General features: G+C 43.4%; 1 long non-coding RNA gene across 1 annotated transcript; it reads left to right on the top strand.

Moving 5' to 3' along the window:
• Positions 1 to 1,105: 1,105 nt before the first annotated feature.
• Positions 1,106 to 18,014, top strand: LOC131236306 (uncharacterized). Its single transcript, XR_009166671.1, has 2 exons — positions 1,106 to 1,457; positions 17,782 to 18,014. It is a non-coding gene; the product is annotated as an uncharacterized LOC131236306 (long non-coding RNA).
• Positions 18,015 to 18,216: the final 202 nt, after the last annotated feature.

An 18,216-nucleotide genomic window follows, 5' to 3' on the forward strand; every position in this document is an offset into this window, starting at 1 on the left:
TAGTTGAGGATAAAAAATGCAAGTGTAATTTTTAATCCATATTTAATGACAAGCTAATAAAACGTCTTGCCTTCACCCTTTTTACCTCAATACATTGTGTTTTTTTTATCTGTTATGGTGTTTTGTTTGACTCAATAGGAAGTTTTGGGTTTCTGGTTTTTATATTTCTTGGCTTAACAATTCCCTGGTTTTTAGAAAAATTGAGTGTGATTCACAATTATAGCATGGTTTTTACATTTCATATCTATTCCTAAAAAACTTGCCCTGACTTTTTATTGGGGAAAGAAAAACCTAGGGAATTAAGATAGAAATTTAGACTTCTCCCTGGTTTTCCCAAAAAACTAGGTGAATCAATTAAACAAAAATTAATTATTCTCCAAGAAACATAAAGTCAAATCTAAACATTCCCCAGGGAATATAAAAACCAGGGAATGAATTCCCCATCAATCAAATAGGCCTGTAGAATTTGGCTGCCATTGTTTCCCGTGGTATGGTCTACTTAAGCTTTGGATATACTTCAATTTTTGGTTCAACGTCCAAAATTAACTGAAACAACGGATGGACGGATTGGATAAACCGCATAAATTCAAGGTGGGCCCAAATGAGTTTACTCAGTATGAAAAAAGCATACTAAGTAACTCAGTACGCAATCCTATTTGGTGGTGAAGAGCATGGTGTGGATTATCTATGGAGCCCATCGTGGTGTATATATTTTATCCACACCGTCCATACATTTTTCAAACTCATTTTAGGGGATGAATCCAAAATTGAAGTATATCGAAAGCCGAAGTGGACCATACCACAAGAAATAGTCGCAATTGCACGCCTATAATTGAAAACTATTTCAATGGTGGACATCATTATTTTCCTTGTTTTCTGTAGTGTGGTCCATTTGAGTTTTTGACATATTTCAATTTAAGAATAGTTTACTAAAATGATCCATAAAAATGGATGGACGGCGTGGATAAAACAGACACATCACGGTAGGCTCCAAAGAGAATCCACATGACGTTATTGCGTGGTGAGCTCCTCACCCTACAATCCGCGTCCCGATTCCCCTAATCTACCTAACATGCTCGAGCCGCCTTTCTCACCCTACTCTCTCTCTCTCTCTCATGGCGTCTTAAAGCAGAAGACCTTCGCTGTCTCTACCCGGGTTGAGCAGCAGCAACAGCAATGACAAAATCCTAGCTAGGGTTTTAAACTCTATATCCTAATCTTCGATCGTTCATCAAGGCAAGGGGGTCGAGTCTGACGCTACCTTCACCGCTAAGAAGATCCTGAAGAGCACCGGAAAAGTTGCTTGAATCGCCGGGACCACATTCCTCGTCCTTGTCGTCCCTCTGATTATTGAAATGGACCGAGAGCAGCAAATGAACGAGCTCGAGTTTCAGCAAGCCAGCTTGCTTGGCACGCCCCCCATCGTTACCCCCAAATGATCATCATCACCCACCACCGTCAGATTCAATCCCTTTAAAAAAAAATAAAAAAATCTCTACAGTTTGGTTTGAAGATCCTTTCTCCCATTTCGTTTTCGTTCCAGTGATTTTATTATTATTATTTTTACTATTTTCATGGTGGCTCCGTTAATTTGGTTAGGATTTCGGCCGCAGCAGCGTTGGGCGTGCTCAAGTTAGGCTTTTTGTTACAATTGGTCTATGGCGGAATCTAATAGTCTACAAATGTTTCTTTTGTCGAGATTAGAGATTTTTCAATATTTGTGATCGATGGCATTTTGAGTTAGATATGTAGTGTTTGTTGAATTTTCATCTTTGTGATTGTGTGAATCTTGCAATAAATGCTTGTTCGGGTTCGTTTGGATGTGTGATATCAAACGAAAATGCAATTGATAGTCTGATTGAATGGAAATAACCAAATTGTGATTTCCTTCTGTGTCATTCATGTTAAGACAGTGTTTGGATGCATGAATGGGTTGAATTACGAATGTTTAATTTAAAAATAAAAATAAAAATAATAATGACACAAATTGATGATACTTCTCAATATTTGTAACGAGGAAGTATGCGTGCAAGTTGCAGTTTTACTGTGGTCCACATTATGTATATTAGCTTAATTTTATTATGAACGGCTTATTAATGGAGGAGAGGGAGTGGGCGATCCCTTGGGAGACGGTTCCTTCCCGTAAACCTCGATTGTCTCCGTCTAAGTTTTCGCTCTTTGCGGCAAATCTCACCTTCGATACCACGGAAAAAGACCTCCTTCGTATATTCGGTCGTTATGGGAAACTTCTTGATGTCTTCCTTCCATGGAATCGACATCTTAATCGTCCTCGCGGATTTGCCTTCATCCATTTCTGCTATGAGTAGGATGCTTTCAATGCGATTCAATCGCTGCACGGTCGAAGGATTGATGGAAGGGTGGTTCATATTGCTTGGGCAAAGGGGCCACCGGGACCTAAGGCTACTCTGCAGATATCATCTCTACCTCAAATCCTGGGCCATAAGGCTCCAAGTCGATCGTTTGCAGCAGCAGTTTCAGGGTCAAAACTTGAAACTCCCATTCAGAGGTCAGGCCGGTCGGAGATCACTACCATCGCTGACTAGAGAGCAGTGGAAAACAAGATGCGTAAACTGAGTTGTGCCCTGATAGGGATTGCAATCGATCAGTAAGTCAGGATTGATAGACTATCTGGAGCTCTGAAAACTTCCAGCCTCAGGTCCATAGCTGTGGAAATAGTGAGAATCTCTGACAGGAAATTCCTCATTTCGTTCCTATCTGAGGAGGAGCTAGAGGCCTTCAGGACTTCAGCTGAGCTACACAAATAAATGGGCCTTATGTCGGTTGAAAAGTGGTCGCCAGAAGAAGTAATCGGGCGGGTTGGTGTTTGGGTTAGACTATTCGGCATTCCAGCACACGCATGGATTAAGTCCGTCATTCTGGATCTGGCAAGCTATTTCGGGAAGATCATTCAGATAGATTCTAATTTCAGATTCGGTTATTTCTAGGCTTTAGCTCGAGTAAAGGTCATTCCACGGCTGGGAATAAACTTCAATCAAGTGTTACATTTAAGGGTTTTGGGTAAATCTTACCCCATTATCACGGAGATGGAATCCCTGTTCAAATATGGCAGCTTGCATCCATCAAGTCAGCTAGCAAGGAGAGTACTAAGGAATGGGTTATAAGGCGTTTTCATGGTCAGTCTGAGTCCCCGCTACATGTTTGTGATAAGGCTACAACAGGGGTAGTAGAAAATCCAGATGGAATTTCACGACACCAGTCACATGTTTGTGCAAATGTCAATATGGGTGATTGCACCGATGTTACTTTGGGTGTTGATGTTAATGCCCCTTCGGGAGACTACCCCATGTGTCACGCCCCAAATCCGAAAATCGGATTCACAAGAATCCCGATCGCCGAATCCAGTGCTGACAACCTTCGTAGTACCCCATTCTTGGTTCCTGGCGCTCACACGTCAGATTTCGATCCTGGGATCCGACAAGGAGGATTTTCAACATGAATTTGTCTCATAAGAAGCATAACCACAAGTATACCCAAATCATAAGAACAACATCATCACCACATATCCACTAATATAATTTGAGTACAATACTAAAAATGAAATACATATGTCAAAATCAAAGCTCCAGAAGTCAGCACATGCTCTGAGCTCCACGCTGCTACAACCTAACATCACCTGCATGCATTTATTGTGCATAAGCTTATAAAAAGCTTAGAGGGTGGTGTAAGTGTGTGCTCAAGGTAGGTGTCAAGTATTCAATATAATGCCAAAATCATACAATATCAAAAATACTGGTAAGATCATGAATCATACGATATTAGAGTAAGCGAAAATACTGACAGTCTATAAGTCAAATAATATCAAAGTACGTAATACAGATTAGCTACACAAATGAAGAGTTATAAAGAGCCAAATATCAAATGCTGAGGATGCAATGCAATATACAATTCCTGATGAATTCACGAATACCGTCAGCCGTATTTAGACCATATAAATACAGAAACACAGTAACCCAAAATGTCATATGTCGCGGATGTAATGCAATATGCGGTGCGAATGGAATGACCATGATGGAGTGTGAAGTCGGGATAATAGTATATGGTATCGCAAGATACGGGGTCCACCACAAGGACTTCTATCCAAACCAGTCTCATACCTAAATTTGGATAGTCAGACTCAATGTAATAAACTCCTGATCTTAGATTAGTCATCCTGGCCATTGCGAAAGTACACGTAACAAATAGTTGCGCACCACCAGCCCGAGTAGATAGTGAATGAATGAATGAGTATGCAACTCTTGCTCCACAAATCAGTATTGTACATCTTTGGGATCATCACCGGGGTTTAGTACACTTTACATGCAAATCGCCACCCACTGGCGCACGGCCATGCAAGTGGAAGAGACCTCACTATCCGCCTGGCCAGTAGTCAGCCAATATCTACCCGGCATGTCGATAGCGGACCCATTCACAAGCTGGTTAAACTCAGCCTAGTTAGGCCCCCTACCCTCGGGCGGGTAAGGCCACACCCCCTCCCAACCGACCACGACACAGTGAGAGACGCGGCCTCCTGGTATTTGGCACTTAGGCGCTTATGTATCCACTCGCTCTTGACGTTGGGGTGTCTCTTGGCCTCGGAGGTTTATGCACTTTTACCCATGGCCATCCAAAATGCCTAGATGCTCGAACCAAACATTTCTGGTGTCTCATCTAGTCACCCACGACATACCTGTGGAGGTCACAGCCCTGATGTCGTTAGGGCATATAATAATCACTATCACATAATGCAAGATGCATAAATCATGTAGTTCAATCATGTATCAATCCTGCGCATACGGTGCGCTCATGTGGGATAACTTCACCTATCATGGAGTGTCACGCCCCGAACTCGGAAACCAGGCTCACAAAATTCCCGATCGCCGAATCCGGCGCCGACAGCCTCCGTAGAACCCCATTTTCGGGTCCCGGCACCCATTCACCAGGTTCCGATCCTGGGATACTACAAGGAGGATTTCAAGTCATTAGTCTGATTCATAATGAGCATAACAAAAGCATAACCCACAAACAATAACCACAAGAACACCACCACAAAATCCACTATGATCAAAAACTTTTTAGTACAATGCGACTGAAAGGGGAAAATACAATGTAATAAAAGAAACAAAACTCCAGAAGCTCGGCTGCACGCTCCAACTATGGCTGCGACTGCGTCCTGGCGTCACCTACACGCATCAATCGTGCATAAGCTTATGGAAAGCTTAGAGGGTAGTGTAAGTATGTGCGCAATATAAACGTGCTCAAAATGCAAGGTCAGAGTGATGCGGAATCATGGTGATGAGCACATGAATGCAATCAGCCGTACCAAGGCTATGCGGTGCAAGATATGAATGCTATCGGCCATAACACAACCATGCGATGCGAGATGCAACTCAAGCATGCCAATCCTCATCATGTATCAGTACAGTTCTCATTCTGGATAATCACCGGGGTTCAATACACTCCAAATGGCACTGTCGCTCTCCTAGCCGCACAGTCCAAGTGAGCGTAAGAAACCTCACTATCCGCCTGACCAATAGTCTGCCAATACCTATCCGGCACGTCGATAGCGGACCCATTCGCGAGCTGGTCAAACTCAGCCTAGTATTGCCCCCTACCCTCGGGCGAGTAAGGCCACACCCCTTTCTAACCGACCACGACACAGTGGGAGACGCGGCCTCCTGGTATTCGGCCCTCATGCGCTCATATATCCACTCGGTCTCGACGTTGGAGTCATCCTCTGGTACCATCGGGTTTAGGAATTTTCACCCAGGGACATCTATGGCGCCCGTATGCTAGAACCAAGTATTTTCGGTATCCAATCCTGCCATCCACGATGTCGCTAGGGCATATAGTGACTACAATCACACAAATGCAAGTGCATGAATCACACTCTCAGTCATGCAATAGTCTCGCGTGTACCATGCACTTATATGGGGTAACTCCGCCTATCAGGGAGCCCATAAACAGTCGGCCCGAAGGCATATGCTATGATTGGTCACTCCTCATATCAGGCATACATATGGTGCAAATGATCATGAATCATGGATCTATACTAAACATGTATAAAGAGATGGGCTTTAGGTATAATGGAGATGGCCCTAGACGGCCTACTTACCATAATTATGGGCCTATCAGTGGGCCTTAGGGAGAGCTATAATGCGGACATTTAACCAACATTATCAATGTGGACGTCAAACCAACATCGCTCCCAAGGAATGGCCTTCCATGAATCACATATTGTAATGGACCTATTTACATCTTATTGGGCCTCGTCCCCACGGCCTTAGGTTCATTAAGTGGGCTGCCTCATATGGGCCTTATATAAGTCAAGTGGGCCGCATCAATGGCCTCATGTACATTGCAATGGGTCATACTCCATGGGCCTTTGAAAACATCACAATGGGTCTCGTAACATGGGCCTTAATATATCAGAGTGGGCCTCGACAACGGGCCACCAATACGTCGAATGGGCCTAATCTCATGGGCCTTATATATATATCAAGGTGGGCCTCCCCAACGGCCAGAAATACATTAATATGGCTCCATCACATGGGCCTAGGGCCCACCATAATATTTATTTGAAATCTAACCTATTCATAAGGTCACTTGGACCTTGGGTAAGGCCCACTGAAATTTTTATTTGAAATTCAACTTATTCATAAGGTCACGGGACCAGGGGGCCCACTAGGATGTTTATTTGCCATGCAACCCGTGGATAGGGTCACGTGGGCCTAGCCCACGGTAATATTTATTTGCCAGCCAACCTGTTTGTAAGGTCACGTGGACCTGGGGGTCCACTGTAATGTGATTTGCAAATCCAGTCCACCCATCATGTGTGTCCCACCTGGTTGACCATCCAAACCAAGTTTCAACCGCATCCAAATTTCAAGTCGGCCCCACCAAATAATTTTATATGTTTTAAGCATATATTCACATGATTTTTGGATGGTGTGGCCCACTTGAGATCAGTATACGGCCGATTTTTGGGGACAGACCATAATCAAAGGGGACCCATCAAATGCTCGGTGTTGATGATCGAAACTCATCACCGTGGGGGCCCACAGCTGGAGCCGTGAGGCCCCAGCGACCGTCCGCTCGTCACTGCAGCAGCAGCAGCGCTGCTGCTTTAAAAATTTTATTATTATTATTATTATTTTTTTGTTTTGGGGCCCACCGAGATGTGATTCACAATCCAGCCCATTCATTGTGTGTGTCCCACAATTTTAAGGGTCCAAATCAAGTTTCATTTGCATCCAAAACTCAGGTAGGCCCCACCAACGATTTTATATATTTTAGGCATGACTTCACATGATTTTAAATGATGTGGCCCACCGGAGTTCCATATACAGCTGAATTTTGGCGTGGACGGCTGAACTGTGGGGACCCATCAAATGGTGGATGAGGCACCACAACTTAAGAAGCGGAGGGAAACGATCACCTTAATTTCCACCCACTTCACCATCCTTGACATTAGTCCGCCTTTCCTTTTGTTTTTTTTTTTGGTAACAAGTGTTTGCCCCCACCATTTTCTTTCTTTTTGGAAAGTAAGTATTTATTAAAAAAGATGAAAGAAAAAGAAAAGTGTGTTTGGCTTGATACAAGCCCATAGAGTCCAATATTGAGCTATTTTTGATATACAGGGGCGTCAGGGAGTAAACCGAAGGTAGGAACACTGTTTCCTATGGTATGGCCCGCCAAGGAAGGGGATCAACTTCATTTTTCGGCTCAACGCCTAAAATGAGATGGGAAACAACATGGACGGCTTGGATTTTACATATACATCAAGGTGGGGCCTGCATGTGTGGCCCACCACTCCCTTCTCTCTCTCTTTTTTTTTTATAAGGTACTGTTTGCAACGTCCAGCGTCCAGGGACGCTGGACGATTTACAACTCTCATCTCATTGTGGTGGGTCCCACGTGACATGGCCCACCACTATATATGCATATACTTATAATATATCTTATATTATATATGTAAAATACATATTATATTATATATATTATATATATATTATATAAAATATACACATATAAATATATACATATATATACATATATATATATATAAAGATGCATTGGACCCATCCAAACAGTGGATGGTGTGGATCATCACCTGTAATAGAGTGGGCCACACCGTCTGATGTAGATGGACGGAGTAGATGTAACACATATTGGTGGGATCCACACCATTATAAAGAAAGAGATAGAGAGAGACATACGGTGTGATAGAGGAACCCCGCCACTATGGGCCCTCTTGATTAAATCACATACATCCAAATGGGTCCCACCAACAAGTGGGCCCAAAAATTTAAAATAATGGAAAATCACCCACCTTCTCTTCCTTCTCCTTGCTCCCTTGGACTCCTTAGCTCCTTACCTTCACTTTTAATGGAGGTTGATGAAAGATGAATGGTTGAGATTGGAGATGAGAGGGTGTAGTTGGAAGATGGAAGGTGGACCACACTTGAGAGGGAGAGAAAGCTTGGACGTGTGGGGGGTTGAGTTGCTTGGGAGAGATATGAGAAATGAGAGAGAGAAAGAAGATATGGATGGGTGAGGTGAGGTGATGGAGTGATGGGTTGGGTTGAAAAATTGTAAAGGTGTATGGTTGTTGTTGAAATTTGGAAAAGAGGAGTGGTGAGGTGGAAAGAATGGTGAACTTTTGGAAAAAAAGGGAATGGGTGTAGTACTTTGAGGTATGGTTGCATTTATGGTTAATTAGTGGGACTAATTGTGTAGAGATTCCCTCGAAATCCGCAACGCGCGGTGTTTCTTCGGAATAAACGCTGATCGGCATCTTCTTACCTGGGTATCGGTTCGGTGCGCAAGTCACGGCGTTGGAACCGCGGCGATGACGCGATCGCTATGATACAACTTTCGGATCAAGCCGACGTCGGTGCGCGGGACCTGGCTTAGGATCGTGCGCAAACACCGAATACGGTGCGAAGGTTACCGAAATTTGACCGGAAGGACCGCGGAAGCCAACGGAATGGTACGGACTAGGACACGGGTCTTACATGGAGTCCCATAAATCATCTGTACTATGACGTATGCAATGATCAATTACATCTCACAATAAACATACAGATGATGTGTATGGGCATGTATCATGATGTTATGTTGTCACATACTCATAATCAATATCAATAATCGGTATCAACAATTGGCCTCAACAATGTGGACATTTAACCAACATTGCCCCCAAGGTACACATCACGATGGGCTTTTCACATGGGTCTAACATACATCACAATGGGTCCATGGTATATCCCTCAAATGCACCACAATAGGCTTCATATTATCATAATGGGCCGCGTCTCATGGGCCTAATACACATCACATGGGCTGCATCACATGGGCCTATATACATCGGATGGACCACGTCCCATGAGCCCTGGATATATCATGATGGGCCTCCTCAATGGGCCGCAAATATACCACATTGGGCCCCATCATATGGGCCGCAAATACATCACTGCAGGCCACACAAATGGACAGCATAGATATATAATGCATACAACACGGCGGGCCGCACGAATGGACGACATAGATATACAATACATACATCACGGCGAGCCGCATATGCGGGCCCCATATACAACACTAAGGGCCACGACCCATGGGCCTCAAATGCATCACAAAGGGCTACAACCCATGGGTCTCAACATACATCAAGTGGGCCTCATCGATGGGCCATAAATACGCAACGGGTGGGCCCCTCTCATGGGCCAAAGATACATCATGATGGGCCTCATGGATGGGCCGCACCAATAGGCCTCATATATCACAAGTGGGACGCATCAATGGGCCGCAGTAATACACATCAAGGTGGGTCTTAGGGATGAGCCACAAATATATCCAGGTGGGCCATAAAAATATCATATTGGGCCTCGATAAGAGGCCACAAACACATAATAGGTGGGCCCAGCATATGGTCCCTCAAATACACCACATGAGCCATATAAACATCAAGTGGGCCGCATTACATGGGCCTCATATGCAATACGTTGGGCCTCATGGACGGGCCACAAATCCATCGAGGTGGGCCTCGTGGATGGGCCATGAATACATCGAGGTGGGCCATGAATACATCAAGGCGGGCCTCATCATATGGGCTTCAAATACAACACAGGTGGGCCCCATCACATGGGCCAAAAATACAAACAGATAGGCCCCGCACATGGGCCAAAAATACATCATGATGAGCCTTATGGATGGACTGCACCAATGGGCCTCAAGTGGACTTGGACCATACCAAAAATTATTTCAATGGTGGTAGGTGTAACATGTGTATCACTGTACACTATCCTTCCATAGGGCACATGACCCACTAATGATGATCAGCACTGTCCAAACATTGCCAGGTAAATCACCACCATCCAAACATTATCCAGCACTGTCTAAACACTGACAGTACTGTCCAAACACGCTGGACGATGCGGATATGAAACATACATCATCAGGTGTCCACCGCACCGTCCAACCACGGTCCAGCACCGTCCAATTGTTGTGGACAGTGTGGATGAAATACGTACATAACGTGGGCCCCAACTGCCATCTCAAAATGGCTGGACAGTGTGAGTGAAGCACGGATCTTGGTGGGCCCCTCCTGCCAAATGGATGGATGTTTGAATATAATGCGTACCTCGGATCAGACCCACTGACTGACGTCAGTACAGTAGCTACGCTACTGGGACCCACCGTCCCACATGGTAAGGCAGATGGACGGCTGGATATGCATCATGGTAGGCCACATGTGGCAGCCACAAGGTGGGCCCCACGTAGCTGTGCATGGATGGGGTGGATCAAGAATACACATCAACGTGGGTCCATGAGAGTGGACGATTTGGATTATAACACATACATCAGACCCTCAGGCTGCTGACATTACGTCAACAATTATATAGCTAATATGGTGCACCGGCCAATAGGCTTCTAGGCAGGTGGGTCCCACGTGGGGCCCACCATACTATTATATATAATAAATTATATTATTTTACACACACACACACACACACACACACAAATATAAGCATATCCAGCGTCCAGGGCCTGGACAGCCTGGACCTATAACGCATACATCATGGCGGGTACCCACTGTCCAGGGATGGATGATGTGGATATAATAAATACTTTAAGGTGTGGCCCACCGTCCAAATCTGCTGGACGGTGCAAATACACCACGTACATCAAGGTGTGGCCCACCAGAACTTGCTGACGTCAATCACACCCGCTGCTTGTTGGTGTGAGGTATGCCAACCAATCTGCTTCCAATCAATAGGTGGGTCCCACGTGGGGCCCACCATAACGTTTATCTATCATCCAATCTTTTAATAAGGTCACATAGACCCGGATGCAGGGGAAAAACAAATTTCATATCGATTAAAAACTTATGTGACAACCCAAAAAGGGTTTCAATGGTAGTCGTTCAATCTCACTGTTCCCTGTAGTGTGGACCACCTGAGTTTTACATACGGCTGATTTTTAGAGGGCCTACTGCCCTAAGGGGCCCCATCAAAATGCACGGTGTTGATGTTCCCACACATCACGGTGGGCCCCACGGTTGGGACCCGTGGTCCCCGCCCGCCCGGCCACAGCGCAGCACCAGCAATGTCTGTTGCTGCTGATAGTTTTGTTTTTTTATTTTTTGAAAATTAGTCTTCTTACGAATTTTCCTAGGTGGGGCCCGTATCAGCAAAATCCACCCCAGCCATTGGATTTTTCGGCTCGAGACAGACCAAACGAGCCCAATATTGGATATTTTTCGACGCACAGAAAATCACAACAGGTCCTAATAAATTTTAACTATTAAATAATGTTCTAGTCGGTGTGGCCTACCAGAGTTTTGGATCAGCTTCATTCTTCGGCTCAACGCCTAAAATGAACTGAAAAATGGGGTGGATGGTGTGGAATAAATACAAGCATCATGAGTGGGGCCTGTTGTGGGTCCCACACTCTCCTCTCTACTAAAGTAACTGGACGCTACCTGTTGCAACGTTTTCTGGACGCTGGCAGCAGCGTCCACCACACACACACCACCACACTCATGCTGTAGTGGGATTTCACCATCGGTGTAGGCCCATTTGGTGGATGGCCTGGATGAAACACATATTTCACGGTGGGGTTCCTTCGGGTGGGCCACAAGGCTTCATCATCGCCATAAAATAAAGGAGAGGGAGAGAGAGAGAGAGAAAGACACGTGAAGGGGAGGGACTCAGCCACTATGGGCCCTCCCTACACCCAATACAAAGCATACATTAAGTGGGTCACACCATAAGTGGGCCCTACAACAAAATCACGATCTAAGGTTAAGAACACTTACCTTTTGCTTCTTCTTGGGCTCCTCCTCATCATAGCTCCAATGAGACATGATTCAACGGTCGAGATCGGTTTTGAAGGGTGCGGATGGGAGATAGGAAGGTGGGCCACACCTACCTCTCTCATGGAGCATTAGACGTGGGTTGGTTGGGAGGAAAATGAGAGAGAGAGATGAGAGAGAGAGGTATAAGAGAGAGAGATGGGTGGAATGGTTATTGTAAGGCATGAGAATGGAAAGGCATGGGTTGGGTTGAAAATTATGTAAAGGAGGTATGGGTGGGGAGAGAGAGAGTTGACTTGTAAGAGGGGTGAGGTGACATGAGATATGGGTGATGTACTTGAGATATGATGTACACTTGATTAATTGGTTGATGAGACATATTGTAGAAATTCCTTCGGAATTTGCAACGCGCGACGTTTTCCTCAAACTGAATGCGGGCCCACATCCCCTGGCCCGGGTATCATCTCGGCACGTGAGACACGGTGTTGGTATCTCGGCGACGGCGAGGTCGCTAGGGTATAAGTTTCGGGTCGAGCTGACTTTGATATACGGGATATGTCTTAGGATAGCGCGCAAACGTCAATAACAGATCGTAGGTCGCCGGAATTCGACCGGGAAGACCGCATAAGCCTATAGACTGGTACGGGCTAGGATACGGGTCTTACACCATGGCTGTTTCGGATGTGTACATGAATGCCATCATGGTAGTAAGGGAAGGCGTAGTAAATTCACATTCTCTAGAGACTGGTCGAACGGTTATAGCGAGGGAAGAAGGCAGCGGTATAGACCAATTCCAGCCTGAATTAGGAGGCAACGAGGGTGCGGAATCTGGTAAGGTACTGCCGCTCGGGCCGCCTAAAGGACTGCTACCAACAGTGGATGAAATGCCAGCACCACTAGCCACTTCAATAGGAAACCAATCGGTCGAGTGCCAGCAGGAGGATCCCTGGGGTTGTAGGCACTCCGATGAAGCATAACAGAACCAGAGCCAGGTAATGGTCATGCATGGTGAGGCTGACCTGCTGTGCAGCATGAAGCCATATTCTCAATCCCAACAGAATATTTATCCAATGATTAGTTATTTGGCAATGAGCATTCCTTACAAATTGAGCACAACTCGTCAATAGGAAATGAATGTCAATTCAGCACCAGTTGGAACCTTATGTGGTCATATGCTAGCATTGTTGTCATTTTGGGGCGTGTTTGGATATTCATGGAACCCAAACAATCAACCATATTAGTTTTACATGGTAATGTGTTAGCATGGTTGTCATTTGGGGTGCGTTTAGATATTCGGCGAACCCAAACACAACCACATTAGTTTTACATGGGAATGTGTTAGCACCATGTCATAGTAGTTTTACACAACCACATTAGTTTTACATGGGAATGTGTTAGCACCATTTCATCATTTTTGTTGTGTAATCGTATCGCAAATCATAGTAGAGGTTAAGTCATATTGAATCACAAATCGTGAGATTAAAAAAAAAATGATTTTCTTAAAAAAATGAAAAATATAAATAAATCAGAAAAAATTAAAAACTCAACAATCATCCTTTTACCATTAACATGCATCTAAGTAATACCACGTCATGACAGTGTTCAAAGATTTTTATTTTTACTCTTTATTATTATTATTTAAAATATATCTTTCAATAAATTTTTCCTAAAAAAGCATACAAGGATCCATTAATAACTTATGTTCTTGTTATCTTTCTTGAATGTAAAATCACATTGGAAAGCAGAATTTTATTATGTAGACCTATAAAAAAAGATATGGTGATTTCTAACCATCCTTCACAATAAATAAGTTAACATGTCATAATCATCTATAAAAATATTTCAAATAAGTCATGCGTCAATTTCGCATGCATCAATTTGGTGTTTCAATGAGTTAAGAAGTAAGAAGTCACCTAACGAGGTTTGGGTGAATGGTCTTCACCATAGGTTTGCTCCCTGTAGGTGGGGGTTCGATTCTCCTTATTGACTTTACCCGATACACGTGATTGTTATAGGTGAGGGTTCGATTATCCTCATTGACTTTACCTGGTACACATGATTGTGGGTGATTGCGTGTATCTCTTCAACAAAGAGGTGGAAACACCTCGTGTCTTCAAAAAAATAAGAAGTAAGAAGTCATTACAAAGCACTCAATGAGTTAACATTGAAGAGAATATATTTTATTTAATCTCTTATGAAAAGCAAAATAAAATAATTTATATTTTCTAAACTTTTTTTGAAAGAGTTATTTTCCTTCTAAATGAGTATTAATATCCCAACTAACTTAAAAGCATAAAACAAAAGTCAAGTAAAATTTCAAATAGAAGAAAACAAGTATAATTTGAATCATAAATTGAGTTTTGAATCCTAAATTATAGGATTTTAATTATAAAAAAGTAGGATTCGTGTAAAAGGAGATTTGATTTGCTTAAGATTCGTTGTAGGATTTTTATAACACTAGTCATGCATTTGGATACTCTTGGAACCTAAACACGTGTATTAGTTTCAGAATTAGTTTTACATGCTAATGGGGGCAGTGATGTTGTCAGTTGGGATGCCTTTGGATATTGGTGGAACCCATTTTTGCCGAGTCATGATTTAGCACAGAATCATCATTTGGGGAAGGCAAAAATGAAGTGAGAGAGGCCCTAGATCGATAATCCAGACTATTGATGTGTCATGGACTAGAAACCGAAATTCTACAAAACAACAAGATCAACCTTTCATTTTCTGACCAAAGATAGACGATGCAAATTCATCTTTAGAAATGGTCTCTGGTCCATCCACTAACCAACGGACTTGATTGCCCAATCATGATTCACATTTTCCAAAATTTAAAATCACAATAAGTTTTTAATGGTGGGCGTTGAAATAAGTCTGCTATGGTGTGGTTCACCTGAGATTTGGATCTGCATCATTTTTGGACTCATGCCGTAAAATGAGATGGCAAAATAGATGGATGGTATGGATAAAACACATACATCATGGTGGGGGCCAGGGAACACCGTCTAGTAGCTTGCGTCAGTATGCAATCCGCGTTCGTACTGTGCCAAGACACGAGTCTATTATAATGTAATTATCCAGAGGCCGGATCCATTACATGGGTTTGCATATCGGGCTTTATCTACAACCCGACGTGAGGGGCCCAAAGTGATGCATTGATTACATCTAACCCATCCATCATGTGCGATTCATTATGTTCTTCCAGGAAAGTAGGGGATTCAAAACTCAGGTGGGCCACACCATAGGAACGATTGTAATAGGGAACCCACCATTAAAGTTTCCCAGATATCTTGTGGGTCCACTACATGTTTTTATATGTTATCCAATCCATTCGGAAGGTGTGGCCCACTTGAGTTCTGGATCAGCCTAATTACTATAATTATTAAGTTCCTAAGTGTAAAACAAGGGGCCCACATTATGGACACAAATGATGTTTTGTACACATATTGCGTACTAAGTAACTCAGTAGGCTAAGTGTACTGAGTAAACTCTATGGGATCCACCGTGATTTATGTATTTGATCCACCTCGTTCATCCATTTTAACGGTTAATTTCAGTTTCTGATCCAAAAAATAAGGTGCATCTAATAATCAAGTGGACCACACTGCAGGAAATAGTGTGAATTGAGTCTCTACCGTTGAAAAATTCTGGGGGACCACAGAAGTTTTGGATCAAGCTGATATTTTTGTTTTCCCTTCATCCAGGTCTTTGTGATCTTATGAACATGTTGGATGACAAATAAAGATCATTGTGGGCACTAGAAAGGTTTCAACGGTTGAAATCATTACTACCACTGTTTCCTATGGTATGGTCCACTTAAGCTTTGGATATACTTCAATTTTTGGTTCAACGTCTAAAATTAACTGAAACAACAGATGGACGGATTGGCTAAACCGCATAAATTCAAGGTGGGCCCAAATGAGTTTACTCATTATGAAAAAAGCGTACTGAGTAAATCGGATTTGGTGGTGAAGAACGTGGTGTGGATTATCTATGGAGCTCATCGTGGTGTATATATTTTATCCACACCGTCCATAAAATTTTCAAACTCATTTTAGGGGATAAACTCAAAATTGAAGTATATCGAAAGCTGAAGTGGACCACACCACAAGAAACGGTCGCAATTGCATGCCTATAATTGAAAACTATTTCAACGGTGGACATTAATATCTCCCTTGTTTTCTGTGGTGTGGTCCACTTGAGTTTTTGACATACTTCAATTTAAGAATAGTTTACTAAATGATTTGTAAAAATGGATGGATGACGTGGATAAAATAGATATATCATGGTGGGCTCCATAGAGAATCCACATTACGCTATTGCGTGGTGGGGCGCGGATTGGATATCAGTAGCCAAGTCATTACTGAAGTGATGTCACTGAGCTCTGTGGACCTCACCACGATGCATATGTTGTATCCATACCGTCCAACCACTTTTAGAGATCGTTTTATGGCATTACAAAGAGAATGAGATAGATCTATAGTTTAAGTGGACCCACCATAGAAAATAGTGGGGATAGTGACATCCACCGTTCAAAACTTCTTATGGGCCACAATAGTTTCTGATGAAGCTGATATTTTTGTTTTCACTTCATCTATCTTTATGTTAACTTGTGAATAGGATGGATCTCAAAAATACACCACTGTGGGCCCTATAAATGTTTCAACGATGGGGGCGACGGTTCCCACGGTTTTCTGGGGTGGGTCCACTTGAAATTTAGATCTATCTCGTTCTCTTTGTAACGCTGTAAAACGATCTCTACAAATGGTTGGACGGTATGGATACAACAAATGCATCATGGTGGGGTCCACAGAGCTTGGTGACGTCACTTCAGTACTGATTTGGCTACTGACCTTGTCGGTATCCAATCCGCGCCCTGCGTGGTGAGCTCCTAAACCTACAATCCGCGTCCCGATTCCCTAATTCCCCTAACCTGCTCGAGCCGATTCTCTCGACCTACTCTCTCTCTCTCTCTCTCTCTCACATGGCGTCTCATAGCAGAAGACCTTCGCTGTCTCTGCCCGGGTCGAGCAGCAGCAACAGCAACGACGGAATCCTAGCTAGGGTTTCAAACTCCATATCCCAATCTCCGATCGTCCATCAAGGCAAGAGGGTCGCGTCCGACGCTACCTTCGCCGCTAAGAAGCTCCTGAAGAGCACTGGAAAAGCTGCTTGGATCGCTGGGACCACATTCCTCGTCCTTGTCGTCCCTCTGATTATTGAAATGGACCGAGAGCAGCAGATGAACGAGCTCGAGTTTCAGCATGCCAGCTTGCTTGGCACGCCCCCCATCGTTTCCCCCAAATGATCATCATCACCCACCACCGTCAGATTCAATCCCTTTTAAAGTTTTTTTTTCTCTACAGTTTGGTTTGAAGATCCTTTCTCCCATTTCGTTTCTGTTCCAGTGATTTTATTATTATTATTTTTGCTATTTTCAGGGCCCCGTTAATCTGGTTAGGGTTTCGGCCGCAGCAGCGTTGGGCGTGCTCAGGTTAGGTTTTTTGTTGCGATTGGTCTATGGTGGAATCTGATAGTTTACAAATGTTTCTTTTGTCAAGATTAGGGATTTTCCAATATTTATGATCGATGGCATTTTGAGTTAGATGTGGTGTTTGTTGGATTTTCATCTTTGTGATTGTGTGAATCTTGCAATAAATGCTTGTTCGGGTTCGTTTGGATGTGTGCTATCAAACGAAAATGCAATTGATAGTCTGATTGAATGGAAATAACCAAATTGTGATTTCCTTCTGTGTCATTCATGTTAAGACAGTGTTTGGATGCATGAATGGGTTGAATTATGAATGTTCAATTTACAAATAAAAATAAAAATAATAATGACACAAATTGATGATACTTCTCAATATTCATAGCGA

Source organism: Magnolia sinica, unplaced genomic scaffold (assembly GCF_029962835.1).
Source record: "Magnolia sinica isolate HGM2019 unplaced genomic scaffold, MsV1 ctg357, whole genome shotgun sequence".
Lineage (NCBI taxonomy): Eukaryota > Viridiplantae > Streptophyta > Magnoliopsida > Magnoliales > Magnoliaceae > Magnolia > Magnolia sinica.